The sequence below is a fragment of the Triticum aestivum genome, chromosome 1B (assembly GCF_018294505.1).
Source record: "Triticum aestivum cultivar Chinese Spring chromosome 1B, IWGSC CS RefSeq v2.1, whole genome shotgun sequence".
Classification (NCBI taxonomy): Eukaryota; Viridiplantae; Streptophyta; class Magnoliopsida; order Poales; family Poaceae; genus Triticum; species Triticum aestivum.
The window spans coordinates 366,221,134-366,239,304 of NC_057795.1; positions in this window are offsets into that span (position 1 = coordinate 366,221,134).

Consider the following 18,171-nt stretch of genomic DNA (forward strand, 5'->3'; position numbering starts at 1 on the left):
GGCGCCCCCAACAAGGTAAGCAAAGAACATAAGTAAAACGGATACATGCCGCAGGGACGGACCCATGCGACTTGGGAATGATGCAGCCCTGCGGGCACTCCCAGCTGAAGCGAAAACTAAAACGAAGTCACCTGATACTTTCGCAGAGCGAGGGTCGGAGTAGCTGACGATGCAAGGTGAAGGAGCCGATCCTCACGAGCCCTCAGGACCAGGAGCCTCGAGATGCTCCGGGTGCGCAGGGTGATCCTCGAGCACCATCTCCATCTCTGCCAGGACCGCGTGATGCCTGACCTTCTCAGCCTCTAGAATGCTCCTCAGCAGGCTCTGATGAGCAGCGGCCGCGTTCGGCAGGCCGAGAGGCATGCGAACGTAGTTGTGAGGTGGACCCTCGCAACGTCCCATGCACGAGGGCCAGAGGCGCTCCTGAGACACAGCTCGGTTGAGCCCTGGCACGTTGATGCAGATGCGCAGCCCACCATCCTCGCCTGGATGGGGGGCTACGGCGGGTAAGCGGCGGCTGCCGCCCATGACTCTTGACTCCTGCAGCTCTTGAGTGTTCCTTGAGATGAACTCCTGAGGGTTCGGTCCTCCTTGATTCACACCTTCCTAAGGGAAACATGCTTTGAAGCACGCCTCCAAGTGGTGCCCGAGCGCCTCCCTCGTGACCTTGGCAAAGTCGGTTGCCCTCCAGGAGAGAGCCCCCGAGCCTTGCCCGAGGAGGTTGCCAGGCGCGCCTCCCTATGTGACAAAGGGTGGCGACCCTTGAACGGGCGCAGATCCTGGCGTGCCACCTCCGGAGGTTCCTGCCTCCTGAGGCCTTGAGCCAGGTGATGTCTTCTTCTTCTTAGGGGCTTCTCCTGGGAGGTTTCCACTCTTGGTGTCCGGGTCTTCGATCAACGCGGCCTGGAAGGCGTGCTCGAGGGAGCACACCGCATCTTTCTCTTCACAGGGGACCATGATGACCCCACCGCTTCCTAGCATCTTGAGGACGTTGTAGCCGTGGTGAGTCACTGCCATGAACTTGGCCAGAGCTGGGTACCCAAGGATGGCATTGTACGGCAGGCGAATTTGGGTGACATCGAAGTCAATGAGCTCAGTGCGGTAGTTGTTGCGCTGCCCAAAGGTGACAGGAAGGCAAACCTGCCCTATCGGAACAGTGGAACCATCAGTGACTCCTGAGAAAGGATTGGTCGGCTGAAGCTGATCATATAGCACTTGGAGATTGCTGAATGTCTCGACGGACAGGACATTGAGACCTGCTCCGCCATCAATGAGGGTCCTGGTGACCTGTACATTGCTGATGACTGGGGAACAGAGCATTGGGAGGACCCCAGCTGTTGATGCGCACTTGAGCTGATTCGCTGAGCTGAACATGATGGTACATGTCGACCACCTGAGATTACGCGTGGCCTTAAGCTTGGGGAGGACGACATTCACCTCGCGAGCAAACTGCTTGAAGATGCGCTGAGAGGCTGGGGCTTGAGCTCCGCCCAGGATGCAAACGATTGCGCGTGGCTCCTGGAAGCCCCCAGCCCCCTCGTCTTGATGCTGGTCTTCATTCCTCCTTGGTGGTGGTGGCAGAGGAGGGAGTCCTGTTTTGCCTTGTGGGCGATCCTCACGAGGCTGATCCCTCCAACCTCCCTCATGAGGCTGGTCCTGCCAGCGGTCCTCACGAGGTCAGTCATGCCACCCTTGGCGAGGGCCATGGTCTTACCATCGTCCTCCACCTCTTCCTCCTCGGCCATAGCCCCGATCGTTGCGCTCTGGGCATCGGCCGATACGTCCATCTCGCACAGCCCTGAGCTCTTGGCATTCGTTGGTGTTGTGGGTGTGAAGGTCGTGGTACACGCAGTACCGGCTTCCCTTGGAATACTCCGGCTGATCCCTGCCTCGCTTGATGTCTGGCTCCGCCGCGAGCACAGCCTCTCCTTTGCGCTTCACGTCCTTGGCCTTGGGCTTCTTCTCTTCCGGATCAGCAGCTGGAAGCTCGAGGAGGGAAAGGCGCCCTTCCTCAGCCCTGGCGCACTTGGTCGCGAGGTTGAACAACTCCAGCGAAGTGCACAGGTCTTCATGGACTGCTAGCTCCTCTTTCATCTTGATGTCGCGCACGCCATCAGAGTAGGCTGAGATGATGGCTTCCTTAGTCAACCTAGGGATCTTGAGGCGGGCGCTGTTGAAGCGCTGGATGTACTTTTGCAGGGTCTCTCCTGGCTGTTGCTTGATGCGGCACAAGTCACTGATGGCCGGGGGCCGGTCACGAGTGCCCTGGAAGTTGGCGATGAAGCCAGTTCCCATCTCGTCCCAGGAGGAGATCGTGCTGGGAGGCAGGTTTAGGAGCCAGGTGCGGGCGCCATCCTTAAGCGCCATGGGAAACCAGTTCGCCATTACCTTCTCATCCCTGTTGGCCGCCTCGATGCCCAGCTCATAGAGCTGGAGGAACTCCGCCGGGTCGGCAGTACCGTCGTAGCGAGGAGGCAAATCCGGCTTGAAATTGCTCGGCCAGGCCATGCTGCGCAGCTCGGCGGTGAAGGTGCAGCAGTCTGCAGTGGCTACAGGGGGCCTTTGGAGATGAAGGGCTTGATCTTGGAGGTCTCCACGCGCCGCCGCTAGCAGCAGCGCGGGGTCTTGGCGTGTTGGAGTAGGAGCACGGTCATGGCGTGCTGGTGCTGGGAGCACGCGAGCACTTTCTTGTGGGCGAGGGACCTCTTGGCAGCTCTTTTCTTGCTGTGCCGGTGCTGGACGCGGTGGGTCTCGTCCAGGGGCCGCGCACCTTGGGGCCAGGGCGCCTTCTTGAGGAGGAGGAGGCGGTGGTGCCTCCGGAGTTGTGTTGCCCGCGCAGGGCAGAGGGCGATGAAGCGAGATGGACAGCATGGGGGAGCCTCCTACGACGCTGACAAGCTCGGTGATGCGGGCGAGCCACTCGTCGTAGAGGTTGTCGGCGAGGCGGTATAGCAGGAGCTCACGTGCCAGGAGCAGCGCGGCGTGCGCGTCCGCAGGAGCGCGACGAGCGTGCGACGACGAGCCTGCTGGAGTCAGCGATGGGCTGGTGGTGCGGCCTTTCCGCTGCACCGAGGGATGCAGCAACGACGCCTGCTGCTCGTTCCCCGCCGGGCCGGTGGCGGCATGGGCGGCAGGCAATGGTGAACGATGGGGAGGCCCGCTGACGGGGTCCGTCTGGGCGACATGGGCCGCGAGAGCAGCCCGACGTTCGGCGCGGGCTCGGCGAGCGTCAGACATGGGCGCGACGGACGACGAAACGCGAGATGGCGGAAGACACGATTCCGGCGCACCCGTACCTAGCACGCCAAATGTCGGATTTCGGGTTCTGGAAGACCCTTGAGGTTCGAACTCTGGGGTGCGCGTGAAGATCTCTCTCCTACCAACTCACGTCTTGAAGCCTCGCAAGGAATCTAAGCTAGAAAGATGAACACATAGGAGACACGAGGTTTATACTGGTTCAGGCCACCATTGTGGTGTAATACCCTACTCCAGTGTGTGGTGTGGTGGATTGCCTCAGGGGCTGATGAAGAATAATACAAGGGGAGAACAGCCTCGCGAGGGATGTTCTTGAGCTGGTGCAATGAACTGCTTGGGTGAGCTCAGTCGCTTCTCTCCCTCTGGTCTACCCAAAATCTCCTCCTCGTGTCCCCTCTACTCTGTGGTAGCTAGCTCTATTTATAGAGGGAGGACCTGGGCCTCTTCCCAAATAATGAGAAGGAAGGGTGCCAACAATTGGCCATTTTGAAGGGGAACATCTAGTACACTTATCCTGACCAAAGTTGGTCTTCGACTGCTAAAGACTCTGACGGTGACACCGTCCTGGGCTCCAAGGTGACCTCCATCCTGCCGCTCCGCTGGTCTTGGTCTTGTTGCACCGAAACGGTAACCTTTGCCTGATGCCTTGGCCTGCGCTTGCCCCCTTTGCACCAAAAGGGAAACAAGGACACTACGCAGGCCGACGCCCGCCTGGCACCCGCCTGGTCTCGATCGTCATGGCTTGCCTCACGGGCACCTCGCGAGGTACCCTGCCTTGATCTCTCTGCCTCCTCGCGAGCCCACCTGATGAGGCTGCTCCTGAGGAAGCTTCCTGTCATCCGCCTCGCGAGGCTTGGCCCCTCGCGAGGGTCTTGAGCTTGAGCTGATGAAGCTGGGCTGCACTGGGCCTCCGCTTGAGCCACGCCGCAGGCCGCAGGCAGGCAAGTCTGGGGACCCCCGTTCCCAGAATGCCGACAGCAGCCATGCTCACAGCAGAACCAAACATGAAGCGCGGCAAGGACCAGCCAGAGTCGTCCAAGGGTAGTCGATTATGCGCCTATGACAACCTCTACACCCACAACGCCAACGAATGCCAGGAACTCAGAGCCGTTCGAGAAGGACACATCAGTCGACGCCCCAAGCGCAGCGACCGAGGAGGAGGAAGAGGTGGAGGACGATGGGATGACCGAGGCCCTTGGAATACTCCGGCTGATCCCTGCCTTGCCAGGAGTGGCGTGACCGACCTCGCGAGGATCGCTGGCAGGACCAGCCTTGCGAGGGAGCCTGGAGGGATCAGCCACGCGAGCACTGCCCACAGGGCAACATGGGCCTTCCTCCTCTGCCACCACCGCCAAGAAGGAATGATGACCACCACCAGGACGATGGGGCTGGGGGCTTACAGGAGCCACGTGCTATCGCCTGCATCCTGGGTGGCGCCGAGGCCCCAGCTTCTCAGCACATCTTCAAGCAGTTTGCTCGCAAGGTGAATGCCGTCCTCCCCAAGCTCGAGATCACACGCCCGCTCCGATGGTCCACGTGCGCCATCACTTTCAGCTCAGCAGATCACTCAAGTGTGCGGCTGTCGGATTTCGGGTTCCGGCAGAACCTCTAGATTCGAATAGTGGGGTGCGCGCGGAGATTTGGCCCTCTGCCTACCTGCACCTCACCGCCTCGCTATGAACAAAGAAATCAAAGGAACAACACAAGAGACACGGAGTTTATACTGGTTCAGGCCACCATTGTGTTGTAATACCCTACTCCAGTGTGTGGTGTGATGGATTGCCTCTTGGGCTGATGGTGAACAGTACAAGGGAGAACAACCTCGCGAGGGTCTGTTCTTGGCTGGTGTGATGAACTGCTAGGGGGAGTTCAGTCACTCTCTCTACTGGTTTCTAGGTGAGGATCCCTCTCTCCCTACCTTGTGGGTGGCTAGTCCTATATATACGCAAAGGCCCTGGGCCTCTTCCCAAATATTGAGCAGGAAGGGCGCCAACAATTGGCCATTTTGAAGGGGAACATCTAGTACACTTATCCTGACTAAAGTTGGTACTCGCCTGCCAAAGGCTCTGGTGGTGACGCCGGCTCAGGCTCCACGATGACCTCCATCCTGCCGTTCTGCTGGTCTTGGTCTTGTTGCACCGAAATGGATGCCTTTGCTTGATGCTCTCGCCTGCGCTTGCTCCCTTTGCACCAAAGAGGAAAGAAGGACACTGTGCAGGCTGGCGCCCCCCTGGCGCCCTTGGTCGTCATGGCTTGCGTCATGGGCACCTCGCGAGGTACCCCGCCTTGATCTCTCCGCCTCCTCGCGAGCCAGCCTGACGAGGCCGTGCCCGAGGAAGCCTCCTGCGTCCGCCCCGCGAGGCTTGGCCCCTCGCGAGGGTCTTGAACTCGTGTTGATGAAGATGGGCCATGCTGGGCCGCCCCTTGAGCCACACTGCAGGCCGCAGGCAGGCAAGTCTGGGGACTCCCGTTCCCAGAACGCTGACAGTAGCCCCCGGGACCAAGGCGCGCCCGGACTTGGCTGAGCAGAGAGGCGAAGGGGCAAGCGCGAAGCGCCGCGGGCCCTAACAGCATGAGGCCTCGGGCGCCGCGTGGCGGTTGATTGGACGTGGGCGGCTTAGCAACTGTGTGAATCAAAAGAGCGGCGTCTGCCTAGGCTTTGCTTCCCTTGCTTCCTCCGGTCATTGCTAAGATCCCCTTTCTTGCGCCCACCTCTCTGCCTCCGAAATCTTCAGATCTACTTCGACCGCGCACCCGAGCGAATCATGGCGCCTTGCCAGACCCCGGACGAAGCTTGGTATTCACCCGCCTTGGACTCGCCGAACGTGTCGGAGGCGAGCCTTGCCCGGATGCGCCGGATGGTGGCGGCACAAGGCATCAACGGGGCGAAGGTGTTCAAGGCCAGCTCCGCCCCTCCTGAGACCCAAGGGAGCACCTTCTACCCGCTCTTCGTAAGCGCCATTGCTTCCGGTCTGGTACCTCCTTTTTCTGAGTTCTTCTTTGTCCTCCGCCATTACGACCTGCAAGCTCTGCACCTCCACCCCAACTTAGTCCTTCTTCTGGCGATCTTCGCATACTATTGCAAGGCTCATGTCGGGGTGCAGCCTTCGGTGGCCTTGCTGCGCCACTACTTCTCCCTCCGGCTCTCTTGCGGTCCTCTCTCCATGTGCGCGAGCTTCATCGCGTATGGCGGCTCCAACGCCATCTCGAAGCCCGGGAAGAGGATTGAGGGATTCAGGAGCAAGTGGGTCATGGTGGATGCTGGGCGCATCCACCCTCGGCTGATTCTGCCCACGGAGCAGCCCTCGAGCTCTGATGATTGGTCTCGCACGGAACTCGTGGACCGCCGGGTCCTTGGGAGCTCCGGCCTCCGTGTCCTCCGGCGACTCCAGCGAAGAGGAGGAAGAAGAGGAGCGGGAAGGGGGGCCTGACTCTGAGGCTACCGACAGGGTGTCGAGAGCGCCTCTCCCCCGGCGCAGGTCCCTCGCTCTCCGCCTTTCACCGAGCGACGACGAGGATGATGACAAGCGGGGCGGCGGGAGCTTGCCCCCGATCTTGAAGAAGGCCAGGTTTGGGCTGATCCCCCTCGGGTCTGCCCCGGCTCCGAGGCGATCCGTAGATGTGCCTCCTGCTTCTGAACCTCTCGAGGCTGATCCCAGCAGACGGCTTTCGTGCTTCAAGTATGGCCAGAGGTTGCTCGAGCTCACGAGCGGCGACGAGTAAGTGCTCGATTCTTGTCTTGTTCCTTGCTTTGTCGTTGAGGCTTGACATCTGTATCTCTTGGCTAGGCTGGCGCCTACGGCGAAGAAACTGAAGGGGGCTCCCGAGGCTCTGTCTAGGGCAGCACCTCTGCCCACGAAGGGAGGTGGCTGCAAGGCACGGGCCTCTCCTGCCCGGTTGCCCTCGCGAGGCCTGGTGGAGCTGGCTGGGGCGAGCTCAGCCCCCATGTCCCAAGCGACTTCGGAGGTTTCCCTGCCTAATGCCATCGTCACAGCTATTGGGGCACAGCAGGTCCTGCCTCAGGGTCCTGTGGTTACGCTGCCGTCCTCTCCTCCTACTCCACCAACTGCTGTCTCTCCGACCCCTTCCATCGTCTTGGATCACACTGCTACCGAACTGGACCGGCTGCGGCAAGATCTTCTAGGCGCCGACCCTTGCTTGGTGGTCGGGCGCGTGGAGCTGGCTTCTGGCTGGATTCGCTCTGACGCTTAGATTCGAGCGGCACTGGTTCAGGCCTCAACGGCTTGCGACGAGGAGAAGCTACCCGTCCTTGAGGCGAAGGCTGCTCGCGATGCCACCTTGGGGGAGGCGGCTGATGCTCAAGGCTGTTGCAAGGCGCTAGAGAGCGAACTGCGGGGCCTGTGAGACCAGCTTGCCGAGGAGGCCCGCATCCGCCAGGAGAAGGAAGGAGACCTGAAGGCTCGCGAGGCGGCCATCAAGGACTGAGAAACCAAGCTCAACAAGCACCGCGACCGCCTGGGCGTACTGGAGCAGGAGTTGGAGGCGTGGAAGGTCGAGCTGGAAGGCAAGGTGCGGGTCCTTGCCGAGGACCGTGAGGCCTTCACGGAGTCGGAGGTGAAGGTTCGCGGCTTGCCGAAGTCGATCTGCGACAGCGGCCTGGAAAGCCCACTGGCCGGTGCCGAGGACGGCCCCGCCAAGCTGCTCCCCTTCATGGTCCGTGCTCTTGAAGACGTCACCCTTGGCCTTGGCCCTACGGCTGAGGCCGAGGCACGCGTCTTGTCTTCTGCAGCGCTGATGCGGGTCCTTACCCACGTCTACCTTCGCGATCCCAACGTCGAATTCGACAACCTGCTAGAGCTAGCGAGCGGCGAGCTTGCCGCTGCCGCTGCTGAGGCCGTGAAGGGTCATGCGAAGGCTCTGCTGTCGAAGTTCCGGGCCTTTAGCACCAAGCCGAAGTGAGGCGCTGCCGGTCCTGCGGCCCCACAAGGCGAACCCGCTCTGCGCAGCTCCGCCGCCAACGAATGACTCTGATGTGGCTCCTGTTCTGCTTTCGGTTCCTGCAACATGCACCATGCCTCGGGGAGGCGCTTAAACTTGCGTTTGATGTCGTGATAACAGTTATGGACTGTAATATTTGCTTTTGAATTCCTTGAAATTTGCGCTCTTCCTACTTGCTTATGTTCTATGCCGGCAGAGCCCGGCCCCGCGCATACCTCAGCCGCCGTTAGCCCCGACCGGAAACCAGGACGGGACCAAGGAGTGAGGGGCTACGTGACAAGTTAGGCTCCTAAGTCGCGATGCTCAGGAGTCCCCCTTGGCGCACGAACAACAAGTAGAGAGGTGAGATGTGTGGCTAAATCTACCATTCTATGTCTGCAGAGCCCGGCCCCGCGCATACCTCAACCGCTGTTAGCCTTTCGAAACTATGGAGTGAGGGGCTACGTGACCAGTTAGGCTCCTGAGTCGCGATGCTCAGGAGTCCCCCTTGACGCTCAAATGGCCTTCATACCTTGGCTCCGCTCGGGGAGAGACGCGCGACGAACCAGGCCCGAGGGGCCTGGTTGGGTGGCGTGCATCTAGGCGTGACCCAGGCGTAGCCCCCGTGCCCAGCCCCCTCGCGCGGCACTCCCGAGGGGAGGCGTTGCGATGAGGCCAGACACTGAGCTCGGGGCTCCCTAAGGTTGATGCAGCCCAGGGCCACCCTCAGTTGTTTATCACCAGCGCGGAGCATAGCGCTTCCGTATGTGTACGGGCATAGCCGCTCCTCGGTAGTGTCGTCATCTAGCATGGAGCATGGTGCTTCCACTGGTGCGTGGGAGGGGGCTCCCCTCCGGGAGGAGCCCCCGGGGCGTGTACAGCCCCGCCCTGACACGTGGCCGGTACGGTAGGGCGTGAGGAGGTGTATCTGGGCACCCGTGAGCCAGCACAGGACTCACGTGGCCCTACCTCAAGGCAGGTTGCACCTGGCACTGGGCCTTAACTTGTGATGTGTTCCTGCAAATTTGGCCAGATGCCGATGCTCTACGTCCTCGGGTCCCGGCCCTCGAGTGAGTCTCAGCCGTCGCTGGTTTGCCAGGGCGCGATGCCGTGGACAAAGCTAGAGGGTGAGGGCTGGAGAGCCAGTAGGAGCCCTGAGTCGCGATGCTTAGGTACCCCCCCTTTAACGCGCAAGCTTGGTTTGATGTCGATGCTCTACGTCCTCGGGTCCCGGCCCTCGAGCGAGTCTCAGCCGTCGCTGGTTTGCCAGGGCACGATGCCGTGGACAAAGCCAGAGGGTGAGGGCTGGAGAGCCAGTAGGAGCCCTGAGTCGCGATGCTCAGGTACCCCCCCTTTAACGTGCAAGCTCGGTTAGATGTCGACGCTCTACGTCCTCGGGTCCTGGCCCTCGAGCGAGTCTCAGCTATCGCTGGTTTGCCAGGGCGCGATGCCGTGGACAAAGCCAGAGGGTGAGGGCTGGAGAGCCAGTAGGAGCCCTGAGTCGCGATGCTCAGGTACCCCCCTTTAATGTGCAAGCGGCCGACACGAAGGAAGAAGGGGTGCCATAGACAAGCACCAAATAACAAGCATGATGGGTCGAATGCATAGTCAGAAAATAAACGCAAGAGGGATACATGCTGCTGAGTCTGACCCGAGCGACTTGGGGATGATGCAGCCCGAGGGGCGCCCCCAACAAGGTAAGCTAAAAACATGAACAAAAGGGATACACGCCGCAGGGACGGACCACGCGGCCTGGGAATGATGCAGCCCTGGGGGCGCTCCCAGCTGGAAATGAAACTTGAAAGATGTCACCTGATAGTGTTGACGACGAAGGGGTGTTGAAGTAGCAGATGTAGCGGGCTGCGGGAGCCACCTTCACGAGCCCCCAGGCCCAAGAGACCCGGGAGGCTCCGGAGGCGCTGGTGGCCCCTCGCGAACCATCTCCATCTCCGCCAGGACTGCAGAACGCCTGGCCTCCTGAGCCTCCAGGATGCTCCTCATGAGGCGCTGGCGCACCGCAGCCGCGTTCGGCAAGCCGTAGGGCATGCGAACATAGCTATGGGGTGGGCCTTCGCAGCGCCCCACGCGCGAGGACCAGAAGCACTTCTGAGAGGTGGCTCGGTTGAGCCCTGGGATGTCGATGCAGACGCGCAACCCACCATCCTCGCCTGGATGGGGAGCTGCGGCGGGCAAGCGGCGGCTGCCACTCATGACTCTTGACTCCTCCAACTCCTGTGTGACCTGACTGACGAACTCCTGAGGGTTTGGCCCTCCTTGCTTTGCTCCTTCCTGAGGGAAACATGCTCTAAAACATGCCTCCAAGTGGTGCCCAAGCGCCTCCCTCGTGACCTTAGCAAGGTCGGAGGCCCTCCAGGGGGGAGCCCCCGAGCCCTGCTTGAGGAGGGCGCCGGGCGCGCCTCCCTATGCGGCAGAAGGAGATGCCCCCTGAGCAGGCGCAGACCCTGAGGGGCCTGCCTCCTGAGGGGTCGGGCCTGGCGATGTCTTGTTCTTCTTAGGAGTGTCTTCGGGGAGCCTCCCGCTCCCACGATATGGGTCTTCAAGTGATGCGGCCTGAAAAGCTCATTCCAGGGTGCACACTGCGTCTCTTTCTTCATAGGGCACCATGATGACTCCACCGCTTCCTGGCATCTTGAGGACGTTGTAGCCGTGATGAGTCACGGCCATGAACTTGGCGAGAGCTGGGTAGCCGAGGATGGCGTTGTATGGCATGCGGATGTGGGCGACGTCAAAGTCAATGAGCTTGGTGCGGTAGTTGTTGCGAGTCCCGAAGTTGACAGGGAGGCGGACCTGCCCGATTGGAACTGTGGAGCCATCGGTGACTCCAGAGAAAGGCTTGGTTGGCTGAAGCTGATCGTAAGGCACTTGGAGATTGTTGAACGTCTCTACGGACAGGACGTTGAGCCCTGGCATGCTGTCGATGAGGGTCCTGGTGACTTGCATGTTACTGATGATTGGGGAGCAAAGCATTGGGAGGACTCCGGCTGTGGCCGCACACTTGAGCTGATCCGCTGAGCTGAACATGATGGCGCACGCCGACCACCTGAGGGGGCGCGTGGCTTCAAGCTTGGGGAGGACTGCATTCACTTCGTGGGCGAACTGCTTGAAGATGCGTTGAGAGGCTGGGGATTGAGCTCCGCCCAGGATGCAGGCAATCGCGCATGGCTCCTGGAAGCCCCCAGCCCCTTCGTCCTGATGATGGTCCTCGTTTCTCCTTGGCTGCGGAGGCAGTGGAGGGAGGCCTGCGTTTCCTTGCGGGCGATCCTCAGGCGATCCTCGCGAGGTCGGTCGCACCACCCTTGGCGAGGGCCACGGTCTTCCCAGCGTCCTGCGTTCCTTCCTCCTCCTCGGTCGTAGCCACGATCGTTGCGGTCGGGGCGCCGGCCGACCCTTACTTCTCGCACGGCTCGGAGCTCTTGGCATTCATTGGTGTTGTGGGTGTGGAGATCATGGTACACACAGTACCGACTGCCCTTGAAAGACTTGGGCTGATCTCTGCCCCGCTTGGTGTCTGGTTCTGCCGCGAGCACAGCAGCCCCCTTGCGCTTCACGTCCTTGGCCTTGGATTTCTTGTCTTCTGGGTCTGCGGCTGGCAGTTCGAGAAGGGAAAGGCACCCTTCCTCAGCCCTGGCGCACTTGGTTGCCAGGTTGAATAGCTCCATGGAAGTGCACAGATCTTCACGCATCGCTAGCTCCTCCTTCATCTTGACGTCACGCACGCCGTCGGAGAAGGCTGAGATGATGGCCTCCTCGGTCACCCTGGGAATCTTGAGCCGTGCGCTGTTGAAGCGCTGGATGTACTTCTGCAGGGTCTCCCCTGGTTGCTTCTTGATGCGGCACATGTCGCTCACAACAGGTGTCCGGTCGCGAGTACCTTGGAAGTTGGCGATGAAACGGGTGCGCATCTCGTCCCAGGAGGAGATCGTGCCTGAGGCCAGGTTCAGGAGCCAGGTGCGGGTCCCGTCCTTGAGTGCCATTGGAAACCAGTTTGCCATGACCTTCTCATCCCCGTTGGCGGCTTTGATGCCCAGCTCGTAGAGCTGGAGGAACTCCGCAGGGTCGGCCGTGCCGTCGTAGCGAGGGCGCAGGTCTGGCTTGAACTTGCAGGGCCACACAACGCTGCGCAGCTCGATAGTGAAGGCACGGCAGCCTGTTGTGGCCATGGGACGCCTCTGGTGCCAAGGAGCTTGGTCTTGCGGGCCCCCATGCGCTGCTGCTGGGAGCAGCGCGGGGTCTTTGCGTGCCGGAGCAGGAGCGTGGTCGCAACGGACCGGGGCAGGGAGCACTCTTGGGGGCGAGGAACTTCTTGGCAGCTTCGCTCTTGCTACGCTGGCGCCGGACGGGGTGGGTTCCATCCAGGGGCCACGCGCCTTGGGGCCAGGGCGCCTTCTTGAGGGGGAGGCAGCTGAGGCGCCCCCGGAGCTTCATTGCCCGCGCAGGGCGGGGCGTGGTGCAGTGAGAAGGACGGCGCGGGGGAGCCCCCTGCGGCGCGGACGAGCTCGGCGACGCGGTCGAGCCATTCTTCGTAGACGTCATCGACCGGGCGGTAGCGCAGGAGCTTGTTTGCCGCGATGAGCGCAGCCCGAGCCTCCATGGCCGTGCGGGGCGCGCGGGACGAAGAACCGGCCGAGGCGAGCGAGGGAGTGGCAGTGCGGCCGTCTCGCCTCATGGATGGATAGTGCGACGATGCTTGCTGCTTGTTCCCCGCCGGGCCGGTGGCGGCGTTGATGGCGGGCGATGGGGAACGGCGGGGTTGGCCGCAGACGGGGGCCGTCTAGGCGACGCGGGAAGTGAGAGCGGCTCGGCACTTGGTGCGGGCCCGACGAGCCTCTGACATGGACGCGATGGTCGGTGAAGAACAGGGCGGTGGAAGACAAATTACGGCGCACCCCTACTTGGCGCGCCAAATGTCGGATTTCAGGTTCCGCAGACCCTCTAGATTCGAACACTGGGTGCGCGCGGAGATTTGGCCCTCTGCCTACCTGCACCTCACCGCCTCGCTATGAACTAAGCAGTCAAAGGAACAACACAAGAGACACGGAGTTTATACTGGTTTAGGCCACCATTGTGGTGTAATACCCTACTCCAGTGTGTGGTGTGATGGATTGCCTCTTGGGCTAATGATGAACAGTACAAGGGAGAACAGCCTCGCGAGGGTCTATTCTTGGCTGGTGCGATGAACTGCTAGGGGGAGTTCAGTCGCTCTCTCTACTGGTTTCTAGGTGAGGATCCCTCTCTCCCTATCTTATGGGTGGCTAGTCCTATATATACGCAAAGGCCCTGGGCCTCTTCCCAAATATTGAGCGGGAAGGGCGCCAACAATTGGCCATTTTGAAGGGGAACATCTAGTACACTTATCCTGACTAAAGTTGGTCCTCGTCTGCCAAAGGCTCTCGTGGTGATGCCGGCTCGGGCTCCACGATGACCTCCATCCTGCCGTTCTGCTGTTCTTGGTCTTGTTGCACCGAAATAGATGCCTTTGCTTGATGCTCTCGCCTGCGCTTGCTCCCTTTGCACCAAAGAGGAAAGAAGGACACTGTGCGGGCTGGCACCCCCTGGTGCCCTTGGTCGTCATGGCTTGCGTCATGGGCACCTCACGAGGTACCCCGCCTTGATCTCTCCGCCTCCTCGCGAGCCAGCCTGACGAGGCCGTGCCTAAGGAAGCCTCCTGTCGTCCGCCCCGCGAGGCTTGGCCCCTCGCGAGGGTCCTGAACTTGTGTTGATGAAGATGGGCCATGCTGGGCCGCCCCTTGAGCCACGCCGTAGGCCGCAGGCAGGCAAGTCTGGGGACCCCTGTTCCCAGAACACCGACAACGGCCATAGCTGGCGTCCTCCCAATTCTCTGTTCCCCAGTCATCAGCAACGTGCAAGTTACCAGGACTCTTATCGATGGCGGCGCTAGACTCAACGTTCTGTCCGTTGAGACGTTCAACAACCTTCAAGTGCCATATGATCAACTTCAGCCTACGAAGCCTTTCTCAGGAGTCACTGACGGCTCCACCACCCCGATAGGGCAAGTCCGCCTCCCTGTCACTTTCAGGCAGCGCAACAACTACCGTACCGATCTCATTGACTTCAACGTTGCAAACATTCACTTGCCATACAATGCCATCCTCGGGTATCCGGCCCTGGCCAAGTTCATGGCAGTGACCCACCATGGTTACAACGTCCTCAAGATGCCATCAAGCGGCGGAATCATGACAGTCCCCTACAAAGAGAAGGATGCGGTGTGCTCCCTCGAGCGCGCCTTTCAAGCTGCATCGATCAAGCACCCAGACAGCAAGAGCGAGAACCCTCCTGAGGCAGTTCCCAAGAAGAAGAAGACATCGCCCTGCTCAAGGCCTCAGGAGGTTGGCATCTCCGGAGGTGCCGCGTCAGGATTTGCGCCCGTGCAAGGGGCGCCTCCTTCCATCGCATAGGAAGGTGCGCCCGATGCCCTCCTCGGGCAGGGCACGGGGGATCTCTTCTGGAGGGCCTCCGACTTTGCCAAGATCATGAGGGAGGCGCTGGGGCACCACTTGGAGGCGTGCTTCGCAGCACATTTCCCTCAGGAAGGCATTGGGCAAGGAAGGCCCAACCCTCAGGAGTTCATCACCAAGACCACTCAGGAGCTGCAGGAATCAAGAGTCACACGCAATGATCACCGTCTGCCCGGCGTAGCTCCCCATCCAGGCGAGGATGGCGGGCTGCACGTCTGCATCGACTACCTAGGGCTCAACCGAGCCGCGTCTCGGGAGTGCTTCTAGCCTTCGCGCGTGAGAGGTTGCAAGGGTCCACCGCACAACTATATTCATATGCCCTTCGGCCTGCCAGACGTGGCTGCCACTCACCAATGCCATCTGCGGATCATTCTGGCAGCTCAGGAGGCCAGGCACCACGCAGTCCTGGCGGAGATGGAGATGGTCCTCGAGGAACAGCCTGGACCCCCAGAGCCTCCCAAGGCTCAGGGCTCCAGCGGCTCGTGAGGATTGGCCTCTTCACCGCGCACCTTCAGCTACTCCAACACCCCCTCTACAATGGTATCAGGTGACATCTTTCGAGTTCATTTCAGCTGGGATCGCCCTCCGGGCTGCATCATTCCCAGGTCGCGTGGGTCTGTCCCTGCGGCATGTATCCCTTTTGCTTATGTCTTTAGTTTACCTTGCTGGGGGTGCCCCTCGAGCTGCATCATCCCCAAGCCGCTCGGGCCAGACCCAGTGGCATGTATCCCTTTTGCTTTTATCTAAGTTGATTTGCTTTTCATGCTTAACCTGCCTATGATTATCATCTGCCGCCTACCACAGGCCTTCTCTCCCTCATGCAAATCGCTTGCGCATTAAAAGGGGGGCTCTTGAGCATCACGACTCAAGAGCTCTTACTGGCTCTCCAGCCCTCACCCCCTGGCCTTGTCCACGACATCGCGACCTGGCATACCAGCGGCGGCTGAGCTCGCTCGAGGGCCGGGACCCGAGGACGTAGAGAATTTGTATCTAACCATCTCGCAGGAACACTCAACCGCCCAAGGCTCAAGACCAGGCGCAACCCGCCTTGAGGTAGGGCCTCGTGAGTTCTGCGCTGGCTCATGAGTGCCCAGATACACCTCGTCCAGCCCTGCCGTGCAAGCCACGTGTCAGGGCGGGGCTGTACACGCCTCGGGGGCTCCTCCCAGAGGGCCCCCCCCTCCCATGTACCAGTGGAAGCACCATGCTCCGTGCTGGCTGACGACAATGCTGAGGAGCGGCTATGCCCGTGCACATACGGAAGCGATATGCTCCGCGCTGGTGATAAACAACTGAGGGCGGCCCACGGCCGTATCAACCTCAAAGAGCCCAGAGATTAGTGTCTGGCCTCATCGCAACACCTCCCCTCGGGAGCGTCACGCGAGGGGGCTGGACACGGGGGCTGCACCCGGGTCATGCCCGAGCGTATGCCACCCAGCCAGGTCCCTCGGACCTGGTCGTTGGGTGCCCCTCCTCGAGCGGAGCGAAGGTATGAATATCGTTTGAACGTCAAGGGGGACTCTTGAGCATCGTGACTCAGGAGCCTAACTGGTCACGTAGCCCCTCACTCCTTAGTTCCGCAAGGCTAACGATGGTTGTGGTATGCGCGGGGCCGGGCCCTACCGACGTAGAACGCCGGATCCATTCATGTACTCCCTCCCTATTTGTTGTTTGCACGTCAAGGGGGACTCTTGAGCATCGCAACTCAGAAGCCTAACTTGTCACATAGCCCCTCACTCCTTGGTCCCGTCCTGGTGATCCGGTCGGGGCTAACGACGGCTGAGGTATGTGCGGGGTCGGGCCCTGCCTATGCAGAACACAAAGCAAACAGGAAGGAAACCGCAAAATCTCAAAGCAAATCCAGAAGCAAATATTACAAACCATAATTGTCTTCACAATACCAAATGCAAGTTTAAACGCCTCCACAAGGCACGGTGCATATTGCAGGAGTTAAAACAGGAAAGCAATCGTGAGAAGATCACCCTTGGGCAACGCCGTCATTCGCCAGGAGCCCCGCCTTTGCGGTGGTGATGCCTCCGTCCGCTCCACCTCCCGAAGCCGCGGAATTAGCGGTACCTGCCTTGGGCGCAGTGGTAAAGGCGCAGAACTTCGCCAGCAGGGCTTCCGCACAGCCTTTCACAACTTCAACAGCAGCGGCGGAGCGCTCGGCGTCCACGGGCTCCAGCAGCTCATCGAGGTTGGCGCCAGGGTCGCGAAGGTAGACGTGGCTGAGGACATGCGTCAGCACCGCAGAAGAAAGGACACGAGCTTCAACCTCAGCCATGGGGCCGATGCCGGTCACGACTTCCTCAAGCGCTTCGACCAAGAAGGGAAGCAGCTAGGCGGGGCCGTCCTTGGCCCCAGCCAGCGGCTTCTCTAGGCCACCATCGTAGAGCGTCTTCAGCGCCTTGCGAGATCTCTCCTCAAGATCCGCAAAGGCCACACGGTCCTCGGCCAGGACCTTCGGCTTGGCGTCCAGCTCGGCCCTCTCCGTCTTCATCTTCTGCTCCAGCATCTTCAATCGGCCGTGTTCAGCGGACAGCTCGGCGTCGCGGTCCCCGATGGCATCCTCCCGAGCCTTCTTCTCCTCCTCCTTCGCATGGCGGTCGCGAGCTTCCTTGGCAAACTCATCGCGCAAGCCCTGCAGCTCGGTCTCCAGCGCCTTGCAGCGGTCCTGGGCGACTGTGGCATCCTTCAGCGCCGCATCACGAGCAGCTGCAGCCTGGGTGGCGGTTTTCTTCTCATCCTCAGAAGCTGCCGCAGCCCGGCTCATCACCGCTAGGACAGAGGCGTCAGAATGAACCCAGCTAGAGATCAGCTCCAGGCGCCCGGCCACCAGGCAGGAGTTGGTGCCCTGGAGATCTTCTCGCAGCTGGCCCAGCTCAGTAAGGGCACGTTCCAAGATGGCGGAGGAGGCAGAAGAATCCAGAACAAGTGGTGCAGGATGAGGAGGTGGCAGCGTGATCACAACTTGGGAGACTGGGAGCTCCTCAGTTTTGTCCGCGGTTGTCCCAGCTCCGAGGCTTGCTTCTGCGTCTCCATCAGCCCCGGCCACCTCTTTCCACCTGTACTGTGTCCCTGAAGATCAGGTGGGGGCGAGCAAGGAGGCTCTGATCCAGGCGGGGTGGATGTGTAGCCGACTGGAGGAGGACTATGACGCCAATGCGACACTGCAGACCAATGTTTGAGTAAGTACCATTGTGAGTACAATTTCCAGTTGAAGTTTCTTCTTTTCTGTCGGTGTTCTGGGAACAGGGGTCCCCAGACTTTCCTGCCTGCGGCCTGTGGCGTGGCTCAGCGGTGGCCCAGTACGTCCTGTCTTCATCAACCCAAGTTTAAGACCCTCGCAAGGGGCCAAGCCTCGCGGGGCGGATGACACAAGGCCTCCTCAGGGGCGGCCTCACCAGGCAGGCTCGCGAGGAGGCGGAGAGATCAAGGCAAGGGCTACCTCACGAGGTGCTCATGACGCAAGCCATGACGA